General features: G+C 43.4%; 1 long non-coding RNA gene across 1 annotated transcript; it reads right to left on the bottom strand.

Moving 5' to 3' along the window:
* Positions 1-11,808: 11,808 nt before the first annotated feature.
* On the bottom strand, positions 11,809-12,186 carry LOC138972826 (uncharacterized). The gene is made up of 2 exons (XR_011457771.1): positions 12,051-12,186; positions 11,809-12,014 (listed from the first exon to the last, which is right to left on the bottom strand). It is a non-coding gene; the product is annotated as an uncharacterized lncRNA (long non-coding RNA).
* Positions 12,187-12,761: the final 575 nt, after the last annotated feature.

The raw sequence follows: 12,761 nt of genomic DNA, 5'->3' as shown, positions 1-12,761 counted from the left end.
TCCATCGTCAAAACCAGCTCACAAAATGCACAAGACCTTACTTCCATCAGTTTACACGTGTACAAAGCTACAGTCCTCCATCGTCAAAACCAGCTCACAACAACACCAACACCAACAACAACACCAACACTCCAGTTAACTCCTCTTCTACTTATCTCGTTCACTCCGGCAGTGGCACTCCGTCGCTGCACTCTTTTCAATGGATAGCAGGCCGAATTCTAAAAAGGAGTTTCCCCCAAGAACAATAACGTTGATCAAAGTACCAGAAGCTTCTCGTATTGATACGTTTCGCCCGCTGCACTGCACTGAATGTAATAAACCAGACCTGGCACTCTGAAAGTCAAACCTCCGTTATTAACAGCTATTGTGTTTTCAGCGTAGCAATAGGGCCCGATATTTAGACGAGACAAGTATAATGCCGACGAGTCGAAGACGAGTCGCATTATACTTGTTCGAGTCTAAATATCGGACCCTATTGCTACGATGAAAACACAATAGCGTTTATATAGCTATTCTGACATTAAATTCTGTGTTAGAATCATGTTTTTGTCAGCGACAAGTACCAGAATGGTCCATGTCGTTGATTGCAGACGACGGTTCCCTTTCCGCATGAAGCCACGGAAATAACCGAACATTGAAAAACCCACGGACATGTATTACGGAGAAAACTCGAGATAACCGGATGCTTAGCATTACGTCAATATGTTAGGAATCATATGACGTCATGACGTATCATGCTTGCCTACGTAGATTGTATGTTCGAAAGTCTGACTTCTGTTGGGAATTCGCGTGGTGAAGACAGCGGTAAATCTGTAGATGATAAGAGAACAAGGATTGTCTCAGAAGAAACGACGAAATGTTTCAGACCGGTAACTTCATTTCAACATTGCACATAGATCTATACAATGGACGTTCTATGTGACAGGAGAGTTTGCTGATTTTGTGTTAAACATTGGAGAGATCGTCTGCTAGAATCCGAGATAGGTCGCTTCAGATTGCAGCTTCTGGAAATTTGCAAGGTTTGTTGCCTGTTAAAGAACTGGATTTTACACGTAATGTATGTCATGTACAGTAAGCAACAACAAAAACACACACAAAGCAAATGGCATCGTCTGTCGACTAGTCACAGAGTGACAGAAACAAACCTGGCGAGGTATGCGTGTACTTTATACACGTGGAAGAAACCGGAACCATGCGTCTTTGTTATTGCCGATATCGTTTGGATATCGGCAAAAATGGCCAACTTTCGTAGCGTTATGCTTTGATGATCGGAAAAGGGATGTGTGAGACCATCCAATCACAGCCCCCGAATTCCCCCACGTGTCCATCAGAATAGCTATATACTGAAATGTACCAATTATTCATAGCAGTATTGGCTAGCAAAGCTGTGGTGTGCACCTATTGTGTGTGTGTATGTGTGTGTGTGAGTGTGTGTGTGTGTGTGTGTGTGAGTGTGTGTGTTACGTGTGTGTGTGAGTGTGAGTGTGACACTGCAGGCTGTGTGTGTGGTGTGTGGTGTGTGTGTGTGTACTACGGTGCGTGCAAGCGCTTGCTTGCTTATGGTGAGTTGACAGTTGCCACACAATACTTTCTTTCATCTTCGAGTACACAAGACAACATGGCCAAGTACATCACTTTCCATTCCACTCATAAACAACGTTTTCCTTACACACCAGGTAGTGCTGAGTTTGACAAACTACATCACTTCCGTTGGAGCTTTACAAATGACAGAAATGGTAAGTTTGGCAGGAAATCTCATGTCTTATGAAGAGTCACGGAAGTTGATAGTTCCCTGCTGCAGCACCCACTGTTTCCCAGCAACAAACTCAAGGCAGGAGAACGCCAACATTCTGTCATAATTCGTCTTTCTATGTTGAAATGGTGTTAATAAGAGACTTGAGGTGGTACGTGGACAGAGGAATGGCATGGTAACCACTAGAAGTGACGGTCAACTTTCTTCACAATTAGCGCACTTCGGTGTTTCATGCTTGTAAGACGTAGGAGATGGAGAAGGAGAGTTGTTATAGCTTTGCTTCACACAGTACAGTGAAAACCATGTGATTGTGACATAATCGTATCGTCCCACAGTGCAACTGTCACCCATTCTCTGCGACTACTACTTAGTAATACTGAGTCCTAACTGTACAACTTCAAACACACATTTCTTCGCCGTACCTAACCAGTCCGACCGAGCCCAGTCTAAACACACCATCTTACTGGCAAACCCCTACTTACTATTCCGTCTGAACACACTACGATTCCACAAACAAACAACTGTTTGCCCCTCGTCACAACTGTTTGCCCCTCGTCACTTCACGCTATCTGGGCACACACGTCCAACAGGTGGTATGCGCTAACCACACATAAAACACAACTCCGAGCCTTCATTCATAGCTTGTTCTTCAATTAACCCCGCACAGTTTCACAGTTTAAACACAGCTTGTCTAACAATTCACACTGCACACTTTCACTGTTTAAACCCAACTCTGATCCGACAATTAGCAAGCACATAGTAAACCCAGACCAAACAGTAGCATGTACCGTCCAACATTGTGGGACAAACTGAGCCCAGAAAACCACTGCACAGAGGAGGCAGAAAGAAAGCGACTTGTCAGGGCCCAGTGACAGGGAGGGGGGAGAAGAATCAATGTTTTGTCAAAGCACCTGCGTTGCGCTCGACCCTGTAAGCTGACAGTGTGTGGGGCCGTAAGCTGAGTCGTGCGAATAGACTTCCCTGCAAGTCATTACGATTCATAAGGGCTGGAGCGTAACTTAGTGGAGACTTCCCACACATAATCATTACAAAAGATGTGTGGATGGAAAGGGGTGTGTGTGGGTGGGGGGTGGGGGAAGCAAAAAAAGGAATGTGTGTGTGTGTGGGGGGGGGGATTCTCCTTCTTCTTCTTCCCCTGCGTTCCCGTCGCCATGCTAGACTGTCAAGGTCGTTGCTGTGGTGAAGTCTGCAGTTCTAGACTGTCAAGGTCGTTGCTGTGGTGAAGTCTGCAGTTCTAGACTGTCAAGGTCGTTGTTGTGGTGAAGTCTGCAGTTCTAGACTGTCAAGGTCGTTGCTGTGGTGAAGTCTGCAGTTCTAGACTGTCAAGGTCGTTGCTGTGGTGAAGTCTGCAGTTCTAGACTGTCAAGGTCGTTGCTGTGGTGAAGTCTGCAGTTCTAGACTGTCAAGGTCGTTGCTGTGGTGAAGTCCGCAGTTCTAGACTGTCAAGGTCGTTGCTGTGGTGAAGTCTGCAGTTCTAGACTGTCAAGGTCGTTGTTGTGGTGAAGTCTGCAGTTCTAGACTGTCAAGGTCGTTGCTGTGGTGAAGTCTGCAGTTTTAGACTGTCAAGGTCGTTGATGTGATGAAGTCTGCAGTTCTAGACTGTCAAGGTCGTTGATGTGATGAAGTCTGCAGTTCTAGACTGTCAAGGTCGTTGCTGTGGTGAAGTCTGCAGTTCTAGACTGTCAAGGTCGTTGATGTGGTGAAGTCTGCAGTTCTAGACTGTCAAGGTCGTTGATGTGGTGAAGTCTGCAGTTCGTCGCAGGTACTCCGCAGTTTGCCCTTCAGGTCTACCATCACTGGGTTTGGGTTTCAATAAATTGCAAACGTACACGAAAGTCGGGTAAAAACATCACGGCGGTTCCTATCTCAGAAAGAAGACACGCATACCTATTCGTCTTGCACCCCCTGCAATCCTTTCTCTGAAAATCGGGCACCCCTTTGACGGCGGGGGCTTCAAATCCGCGCAATGACATGATCACCGTCAACCTTCCACGTCAAAAATGAAACGCACTTCCTCAGCATCTCAGCATAAACCGCCCGGTGTATCACTGACCTGGCAAGGCTGTGTGTATGCGTGTTTACAAAACTCATTCACGTATCTCCTCTTTCGCCACATGTAGGAACCAGTCCCAGTCGTGTGTGCCCCAATTCCAAGCGACACGCCAAATTTTAGCTCAATCGACTGATAAACACACGAGATCTAAGTGCGGAAAAACCAACAGACAAAGTGAAGCCTGTACACCCCCGAATATTACGATGCAAGCACGAACGTGTCAAGTCGATGGATTAATGGTAGACGATCCCGACAAAAGGACCAGACGACCACACAGTGATGGCGTTAGTATTTTGTTCAAACCGGTACGCAGACTTTTATGATGCAAATAGTCCAGAAAAAAACCGGTAGGCTGGTCATTGGAACCAGGAAGAGTCCAACTCAGAGTACTGCTTTTGTTGTTTTACCAGCAAACAAAAACCCTGGTAGTTCTAAAATCAACCGGTAGGTCATACCGACTGCCATTTTTGTTACGATATTTTCTCATTAACGCCAATACTGCCACAGACACCAATAGTGTCAGGTCAAGTCAATCGTGGAACATCGTCTCTACACAAGATTCGTCATAGACAACAGCGAGCACCAATCGTGATAGCGTCAGGTCAAGTCAATCGTGGAACATCGTCTCTACACAGGATTCGTCATGGACAATAGCGTGCACCAATCGTGATAGTGTCAGGTCAAGTCAATCGTGGAACATCGTCTCTACACAAGATCCGTCACACACTAAAACATGTAAGCACTGTGTTCCGTATACATACAAACACACACACACACCGTACCGTCACACGAGAGAAACCAAGAAAATAAGGAAGACAAGAATGTTTCTGCGATAACTGAAAAGTTAAGCCTGCTCTGAAATGTCAAAATGTCAACCCTGTTTTACCAAGTATCCGACAAAGAAACGAAGCTACAAAGAAACGATACGAGCGTGACTGGTCTGGGAACTAATCATAAAGTGTGGCTGGGAGTCTTCAAGAGTGAACATGAAATTGTTGCATCAGGACCTCAACAGTCACCATTGCGCATGTCACACTTGATAATTATATAGCTTGGAAAAACCTAACCGACATGTACATCCCTGCAACAAAATGGTCGGTGACGCTGGCAGTTGACATGCACGAACACGATGATGGGACATTTAGCACGACACTGGGCCCTGTCCAAAGAGGGGCGAGAGCACTTCAAGAGCTCCAAAACACAAAAGTCGGAATGGAGCAATTGATGCAATGGAGAAAGGCGATACACTCGTATACTGACTTCACAGGGCCGTTAACCTTCTTATCCTTATCTGTAAGTGCCAGCTGGACAAGACAACGTATTACTTCACAGTCCACCCATAGTGCCAGCTAGACAAGACAACGTATTACTTCACAGTCCACCCATAGTGCCAGCTAGACAAGACAACGTATTACTTCACAGTCCACCCACAGTGCCAGCTAGACAAGACAACGTATTACTTCACAGTCCACCCATAGTGCCAGCTAGACAAGACAACGTATTACTTCACAGTCCACCCATAGTGCCAGCTAGACAAGACAACGTATTACTTCACAGTCCACCCATAGTGCCAGCTAGACAAGACAACGTATTACTTCACAGTCCACCCATAGTGCCAGCTAGACAAGACAACGTATTACTTCACAGTTCACCCATAGTGCCAGCTAGACAAGACAACGTATTACTTCACAGTCCACCCATAGTGCCAGCTAGACAAGACAACGTATTACTTCACAGTTCACCCATAGTGCCAGCTAGACAAGACAACGTATTACTTCACAGTCCACCCATAGTGCCAGCTAGACAAGACAACGTATTACTTCACAGTCCACCCATAGTGCCAGCTAGACAAGACAACGTATTACTTCACAGTTCACCCATAGTGCCAGCTAGACAAGACAACGTATTACTTCACAGTCCACCCATAGTGCCAGCTAGACAAGACAACTTATTACTTCACAGTTCACCCATAGTGCCAGCTAGACAAGACAACGTATTTCTTCACAGTCCACATATAGTGCCAGCTAGACAAGACAACGTATTACTTCACAGTCCACCCATAGTGCCAGCTAGACACGACAACTTATTACTTCACAGTCCACCCATAGTGCCAGCTAGACAAGACAACGTACGTATTACTTCACAGTCCACCCATAGTGCCAGCTAGACAAGACAACGTATTACTTCACAGTCCACCCATAGTGCCAGCTAGACAAGACAACGTATTACTTCACAGTTCACCCATAGTGCCAGCTAGACAAGACAACGTATTACTTCACAGTCCACCCATAGTGCCAGCTAGACAAGACAACGTATTACTTCACAGTCCACCCATAGTGCCAGCTAGACAAGACAACGTATTACTTCACAGTTCACCCATAGTGCCAGCTAGACAAGACAACGTATTACTTCACAGTCCACCCATAGTGCCAGCTAGACAAGACAACGTATTACTTCACAGTTCACCCATAGTGCCAGCTAGACAAGACAACGTATTTCTTCACAGTCCACATATAGTGCCAGCTAGACAAGACAACGTATTACTTCACAGTCCACCCATAGTGCCAGCTAGACAAGACAACTTATTACTTCACAGTCCACCCATAGTGCCAGCTAGACAAGACAACGTATTACTTCACAGTCCACCCATAGTGCCAGCTAGACAAGACAACGTATTACTTCACAGTCCACCCATAGTGTGCTGCTAATAAATTGAGATTCCTCAAGTTCAGTCATGTCACCTTTGAAGAAGCAAACTCAACATGGGAAGCTAATGTACCACCCTTCCCCATTGTTCCTCTGTGCATATCTTCTTTTCGTTAACTTTAAAGATCGATACTTATACTAACGCAGATCTAAGTTCCACTTCTAGTGAATGCTTCGTTTTATAGCATGATCTATGATATAATTACCCACAGTCCACTTCATAACCAAGCCAACTTTCGTGCTTTCCATTTTGCATTGGGTACAATCACGACTTTACGAAAATGAAAATGATCTTCGACCAGTCCCAGCAAACATTGCACAGCTCAAAATTTAGAGGTTCGCGTAGAAAGTCAGTAGGCTCATGACATCATTCCTCGTCTTGATTTTAATATCCCAGCCAGACCTCTAGGCTTGAGAGGCAGGCGGCCTGAATACTTATCCATTGTGAGCTGGTGAAAAGATGAGGGGGGGGGGGGGGGGGGACTGTGACTCAGCCCCAAGTGCTTTGCACACCCCGCAGGTGAAAGCAGAAGTCTCGAGGTTTGTCTTTCCTTTCAACACCGTGGGAACTCGTGGCCCTGACTGTTTCGCCGTCACTCGGCCGACGTGCTGGATGACTGCTGGATGACTGTTTATTAGTAGCTAGCTTGTAATATTGAACTCGACGTTTTGTGCCGCTCGGAGTGTGTACGGAGACGGGAAAAGAGGGTTTAAGTCTGGGCATGGTCGTGTCATGGTCGTGTCCCTTCATTCCACCGACGTGCTTGATGACTGCTGTCAATAGTTGTTCTGCCTTTTTTTTATTTTTTTTTATTTTTATTTTTTACTTGTATGTTAATCTTTTGTAAATGTTTTACGTGATATATATAAGATTAGAGTAGCCCTCTTTGGGTGAGGGCTGGTTGAAAAGAAGCTCGTTTAAATATTGCTTATGCCACAACCCTCGTAAAATGAAATTTGATTTGATTTGATTTGGCTCACTCAGTATTAGTAATAGCTAGCTTGTCGTATTGAACTGTACGTATTTCTCCGCTAGCTTGTGATATTAAACTCTACGTATTTCTCGGCTAGCTTGTCATATTGAACTGAACGTATTTCTCGGCTAGCTTGTCGTATTGAACTGAACGTATTTCTCGGCTAGCTTGTCGTATTGAACTGAACGTATTTCTCGGCTAGCTTGTGATATTGAACTGTACGTATTTCTCGGCTAGCTTGTCATATTGAACTGTACGTATTTCTCGGCTAGCTTGTGATATTGAACTGTACGTATTTCTCGGCTAGCTTGTCGTATTGAACTGTACGTATTTCTCCGCTAGCTTGTGATATTAAACTCTACGTATTTCTCGGATAGCTTGTCATATTGAACTGTACGTATTTCTCGGCTCAGCGCGTAACGGAGAAGGACACAGAAGGATTGAACTCAGGGCAAGATCTGTTCCCGTCACGTGACTTTGAGCGACATGCTTGGTGATTCAGGGTTGGCCTACTTAGTAATAGTGCATGGTTTATATTGAAGTGAACTGTACGCTACTGTATTTAACCTCCCTCCCCCCCCCCTCCAAACCCTTCTTTTTTATGCGGCAAAGGGATACCTTCATTTATTTATACGGCGAAGGGATAAGTGAGGATTGGTTTTGGGCATTCCTTTTCCATGATTGTGCAGTCACCCTGAAAAAGTCAGCTTATAAACATGACACAATATTGGTGTAGAAACATCGCTGCGCAGGGGCTCACATCCACGTCGGACATCGGACATTTTTTCGAAATGTCCTATACATTTTTCATGCAAGAGGCCGGACATATGTCCTTTTGTTTTTGTCACAAAGGGGTTATTGTCCGATTATGCTTTCATTTGATCTGGAAACTGTCACTACTTTCCAATTTACAGTAGTTTGATTTGCTACGATGTGTCTCTCCAAGCAGACAAAACCATGCTGTTAGTGTCCGTTTTGTTGCGAGACAAAAAAGGTCCTATTAATTTTTTTCCGGGACAAATGTCCTATCGCTTTTACATTGTCCAGGACATTTGTCCTATGCCATCTCTCATGGATGTGAGCCCCTGATCGCTACACTCGTTCCTATCGGGATTTCTCTGGGGACTGTTTCTGTATCTTAGTGACCATCTCTTCTTTCCTTTGATGCATGCTTGGTCTCTTTCTTTCTTTCTTTATTTGGTGTTTAACGTCGTTTTCAACCACGAAGGTTATATCGCGACGGGGAAAGGGGGGAGATGGGATAGAGCCACTTGTCAATTGTTTCTTGTTCACAAAAGCACTAATCAAAAATTTGCTCCAGGGGCTTGCAACGTAGTACAATGTATTACCTTACTCAAGTTACTGGGAGAATGCAAGTTTCCAGTACAAAGGACTTAACATTTCTTACATACTGCTTGACTAAAATCTTTACAAAAATTGACTATATTCGAAACAAGAAACACTTAACAAGGGTAAAAAGAGAAACAGAATCCGTTAGTCGCCTCTTACGACATGCTGGGGAGCATCGGGTAAATTCTTCCCCCTAACCCGCGGGGGGTACTTGGTCTCTTGTTTGCTGGCTTCCCATATATAGAGTAGCTAACTTAGTACATTGAACTGCTTTTTGCTACCCTCAGCGTGTTACGGAGAAGCCAGGGCATCTGAATCTGAAGTGATACGTTGCTGCATCCAGATAACTGGCGTTGGTGTGACGGGTGTGGTGCGCAGCGTGCATGGTATATCGTCCTCTAGCGAATGCCAGAGCCGACCTGAAGGCCTCAGTACTGTCTGAGTGCACTGTCCTATTAATAATTATCTAGGTGGTTCCAGGCTATTGTTGTCCATGGAAAGAATGCGTGTTTGTATTGTTCTGTCTTGCAGTGCGGCACTTCGTACGCTTTGGCGTTGTTTCGGATGTATCTGTGATCTTTTCATATCATGTGGGGGACAACTGCGTGGAGATAAGGATCACTGACTGCCTGACTGCCTGACTTATGCCACAGGTAACCCCCCTCTTAGGACCTCGTCAAATCTGAGAAAATCAGGTCTTCAATAGGAGGGCGTCTTAAATTGGGGGTCACATTACAGAGGCTCAGGGTATCAACAGAATATAGATCTGAGAAAACAAGGTCTTAAAAAGGAGGGAGTCTTATATTAAGTTAAAGGCAGGGGGGGGGGGGGGGGGGGGGGGGGGTCCTCTGCTTTGTTGTAGTTTGTACGCCTATACATTATATATTAACTTGAAACTGAAAGAAGCTCTGCTACTGCTAGTGCTACCAAGCACTTATTTGCATGGATTATCTTAGTATCCAACATTTTCCATTGAAGTTTTAGCTCATTCGGCGTTTTAGATGTAACTCGTCACTGTTGCAATGCTAGAACTGATAGATAAGCAGAAATACCCAACCTTTTCCGAAAAGCATACAGCACTTCAACATAAAAGCCACTGTACCATGAGCATGCACCGTGCAATCAATACAATGGTATGTATTAATGTTATCTCTGTGGCAATCAATACAATGTTATGTTACATGTATTAATGTTATCTCTGTGGCAATCAGCTGTTCTGTGCATTTTGTGGAAGACTGGCAGAGAATGTGTGTTATGAAATCAATAATAAATGACCTCATTTCCACTGACCCAGTCAACTGAGGCTGGCAACCTTTACTGTCACTTTATTTGGTGTTTAACGTCGTTTTCAACCACGAAGGTTATATCGCGACGGGGAAAGGGGGGAGATGGGATAGAGCCACTTGTCAATTGTTTCTTGTTCACAAAAGCACTAATCAAAAACTTGCTCCAGGGGCTTGCAACGTAGTACAATATATGACCTTACTGGGAGAATGCAAGTTTCCAGTACAAAGGACTTAACATTTCTTACATACTGCTTGACTAAAATCTTTTCAAAAATTGACTATATTCTATACAAGAAACACTTAACAAGGGTAAAAGGAGAAACAGAATCCGTTAGTCGCCTCTTACGACATGCTGGGGAGCATCGGGTAAATTCTTCCCCCCAAACGTTAACCCGCGGGGGGTAGAAACAGAATCCGTTAGTCGCCTCTTACGACATGCTGGGGAGCATCGGGTAAATTCTTCCCCCTAACCCGCAGGAGGGAGTCTTAAAAAGGAGGGAGTCTTTAAATGGGGGTACATTGAGTCCTTGACAGAGGGTATGAACAGAAAATCTGGAGAGAAAAAAACACGGGTCTTAACTCAATGTCTCCCAGGTACGGAAATATCTATATATGTCGTATCCATTCTGTACAATTTGCGCATTATGTACAATGAGCAGCATATCGTGCTCATTCTATACAATGAGCAACAAGTTTTGCTCATTGTATACAATGAGCAAAACTGTTGCCCATTGTATACAATGAGCAAGACCATAAAGTTGCACATTGTATACAATGTGCACCGAGTGAGCAAGATTGTTGAATGACGTTCAAGCTACACTGATATATGAATCATAGTGAATGGTAAAGTGTTCAAATAACGATGTTTGTTATGTTTAAGCATTGTTTTAATTCTCATTTCGCTAAAACTAAACAGTGTATTAAGAATTTAATTATTGTAAATTAAAGGGGCAGAAAACAGCTAAAAACAACTTTGTTTAAAAACATTCTTTGATGCATAGGAACCACTTTAGTGAAACCGCACATCGATAGCGCTGTTAGTTTGGCTGGAAATAACATTTAACTTTGTAGTGGAAGTAGAATGACGTCATATTTTTTATTTTAAAACGGCCGTAAAAAGTTGCAGATGTGAATGATTGCGTGCGCGTACCTATACTGATGTATGACAGAGCCAAAAGTGATCAAAGAAACCTACTCGGAGTCATCACTGAAATGGACCGCGACAGAGGAATGTACACCATTGCGACAAGACACGGACGACTCGCCTCGAAATTCAGTCGAAACCAGTTCGAAATCAACGAGAGCAGGTTATTCACCCAAGATGACATTCCAGAAGAAAACCGGAACAAGACGAAATCAGTCAGAGAGACCGCCATCGCAACCAGCCGCGGACACGGCCAAGGCTACTGTAAATGTAACTGCCTCGGAGTATGCACAACAAACAAATGCAAATGCTTCAAAGCTCGGCTTCAATGTACTTCTCATTGCCACCCCCGATCTGCTAAATGCAAGAACCATCATGCTTAAAAAAAAGAAGCAGGTGACCTCTGTGGTATGTTGTCGTTGTTTCCATGTTTTAGCGTGACATGAAAACATGAGCGTTATTAGCAAAAGCGTGAAAGGCGGTGAAAACGACGCTCTCATTAGCAATGACATAACTCATACTCATACTCATAACATTTTATTGATCCAACAAAGGAAATTAATTTAGTCATCAGCACATATAGGTCATTAATTAATAACTATAAAAGAATAAAAGAAGAAAATTCATAAAACCCATGATATAAAAATACCCTTTTTTCTTGCACACCTGACACACCGACACACCAATACACATGCATACATGCCTACATACATACCTACATACATACCTACATACATACCTACATACATACCTACATACATACATACATACATACATTCCATGTTAAAGTGTAGTTAAGAACATCACAGTAATTATATCATTGTTTGGATTAACAGATAAGTTTTTATGTAAATGATGATAACAACAATCCATAATTAACGCTATTGCACTACCAAGGAAGAGACAATGTGAGCGTTATTATGAACGAATGTATATGTGTGTGTGCGTGTGTTGAAAAATTATTTGTTGTATTTGTCTTTATTGTTTAATTAATTTACAATAATTAAATTCCTAATGCACTGTATAGTTTTAGCGAAATGAGAATTAAAACAATGCTTAAACATAACAAACATCGTTATTTGAACACTTTACTCACATATTCCATTCAACCATTCACTATGATTCATATATCAGTGTAGCTTGAACGCCATTCAACAATCTTGCTCACTCGGTGCACATTGTATATAATGTGCAACTTTATGGTCTTGCTCATTGTATACAATGGGCAACAGTTTTGCTCATTGTATACAATGAGCAAAACTTGTTGCTCATTGTATACAATGTGCAAGATATGCTGCTCATTGTACATAATGCGCAAATTGTACAGAATGGATACGACATATATATATTATACAATATCCGTACCCACTCACATGGCTCTATCTGACAAGGTACGGATATATCCGCTCAGACTGATACTGATAGCTTCCTGTAACGTCCATCTAACGCCTGCATTCCAGCGTGTTGATACACA

The sequence above is a fragment of the Littorina saxatilis genome, linkage group LG8 (genome assembly GCF_037325665.1).
Source record: "Littorina saxatilis isolate snail1 linkage group LG8, US_GU_Lsax_2.0, whole genome shotgun sequence".
Taxonomy (NCBI): domain Eukaryota; kingdom Metazoa; phylum Mollusca; class Gastropoda; order Littorinimorpha; family Littorinidae; genus Littorina; species Littorina saxatilis.
The sequence above is the reverse complement of the archived record's forward strand: the minus strand, read 5'-3'. Positions and strand labels throughout refer to the sequence as shown.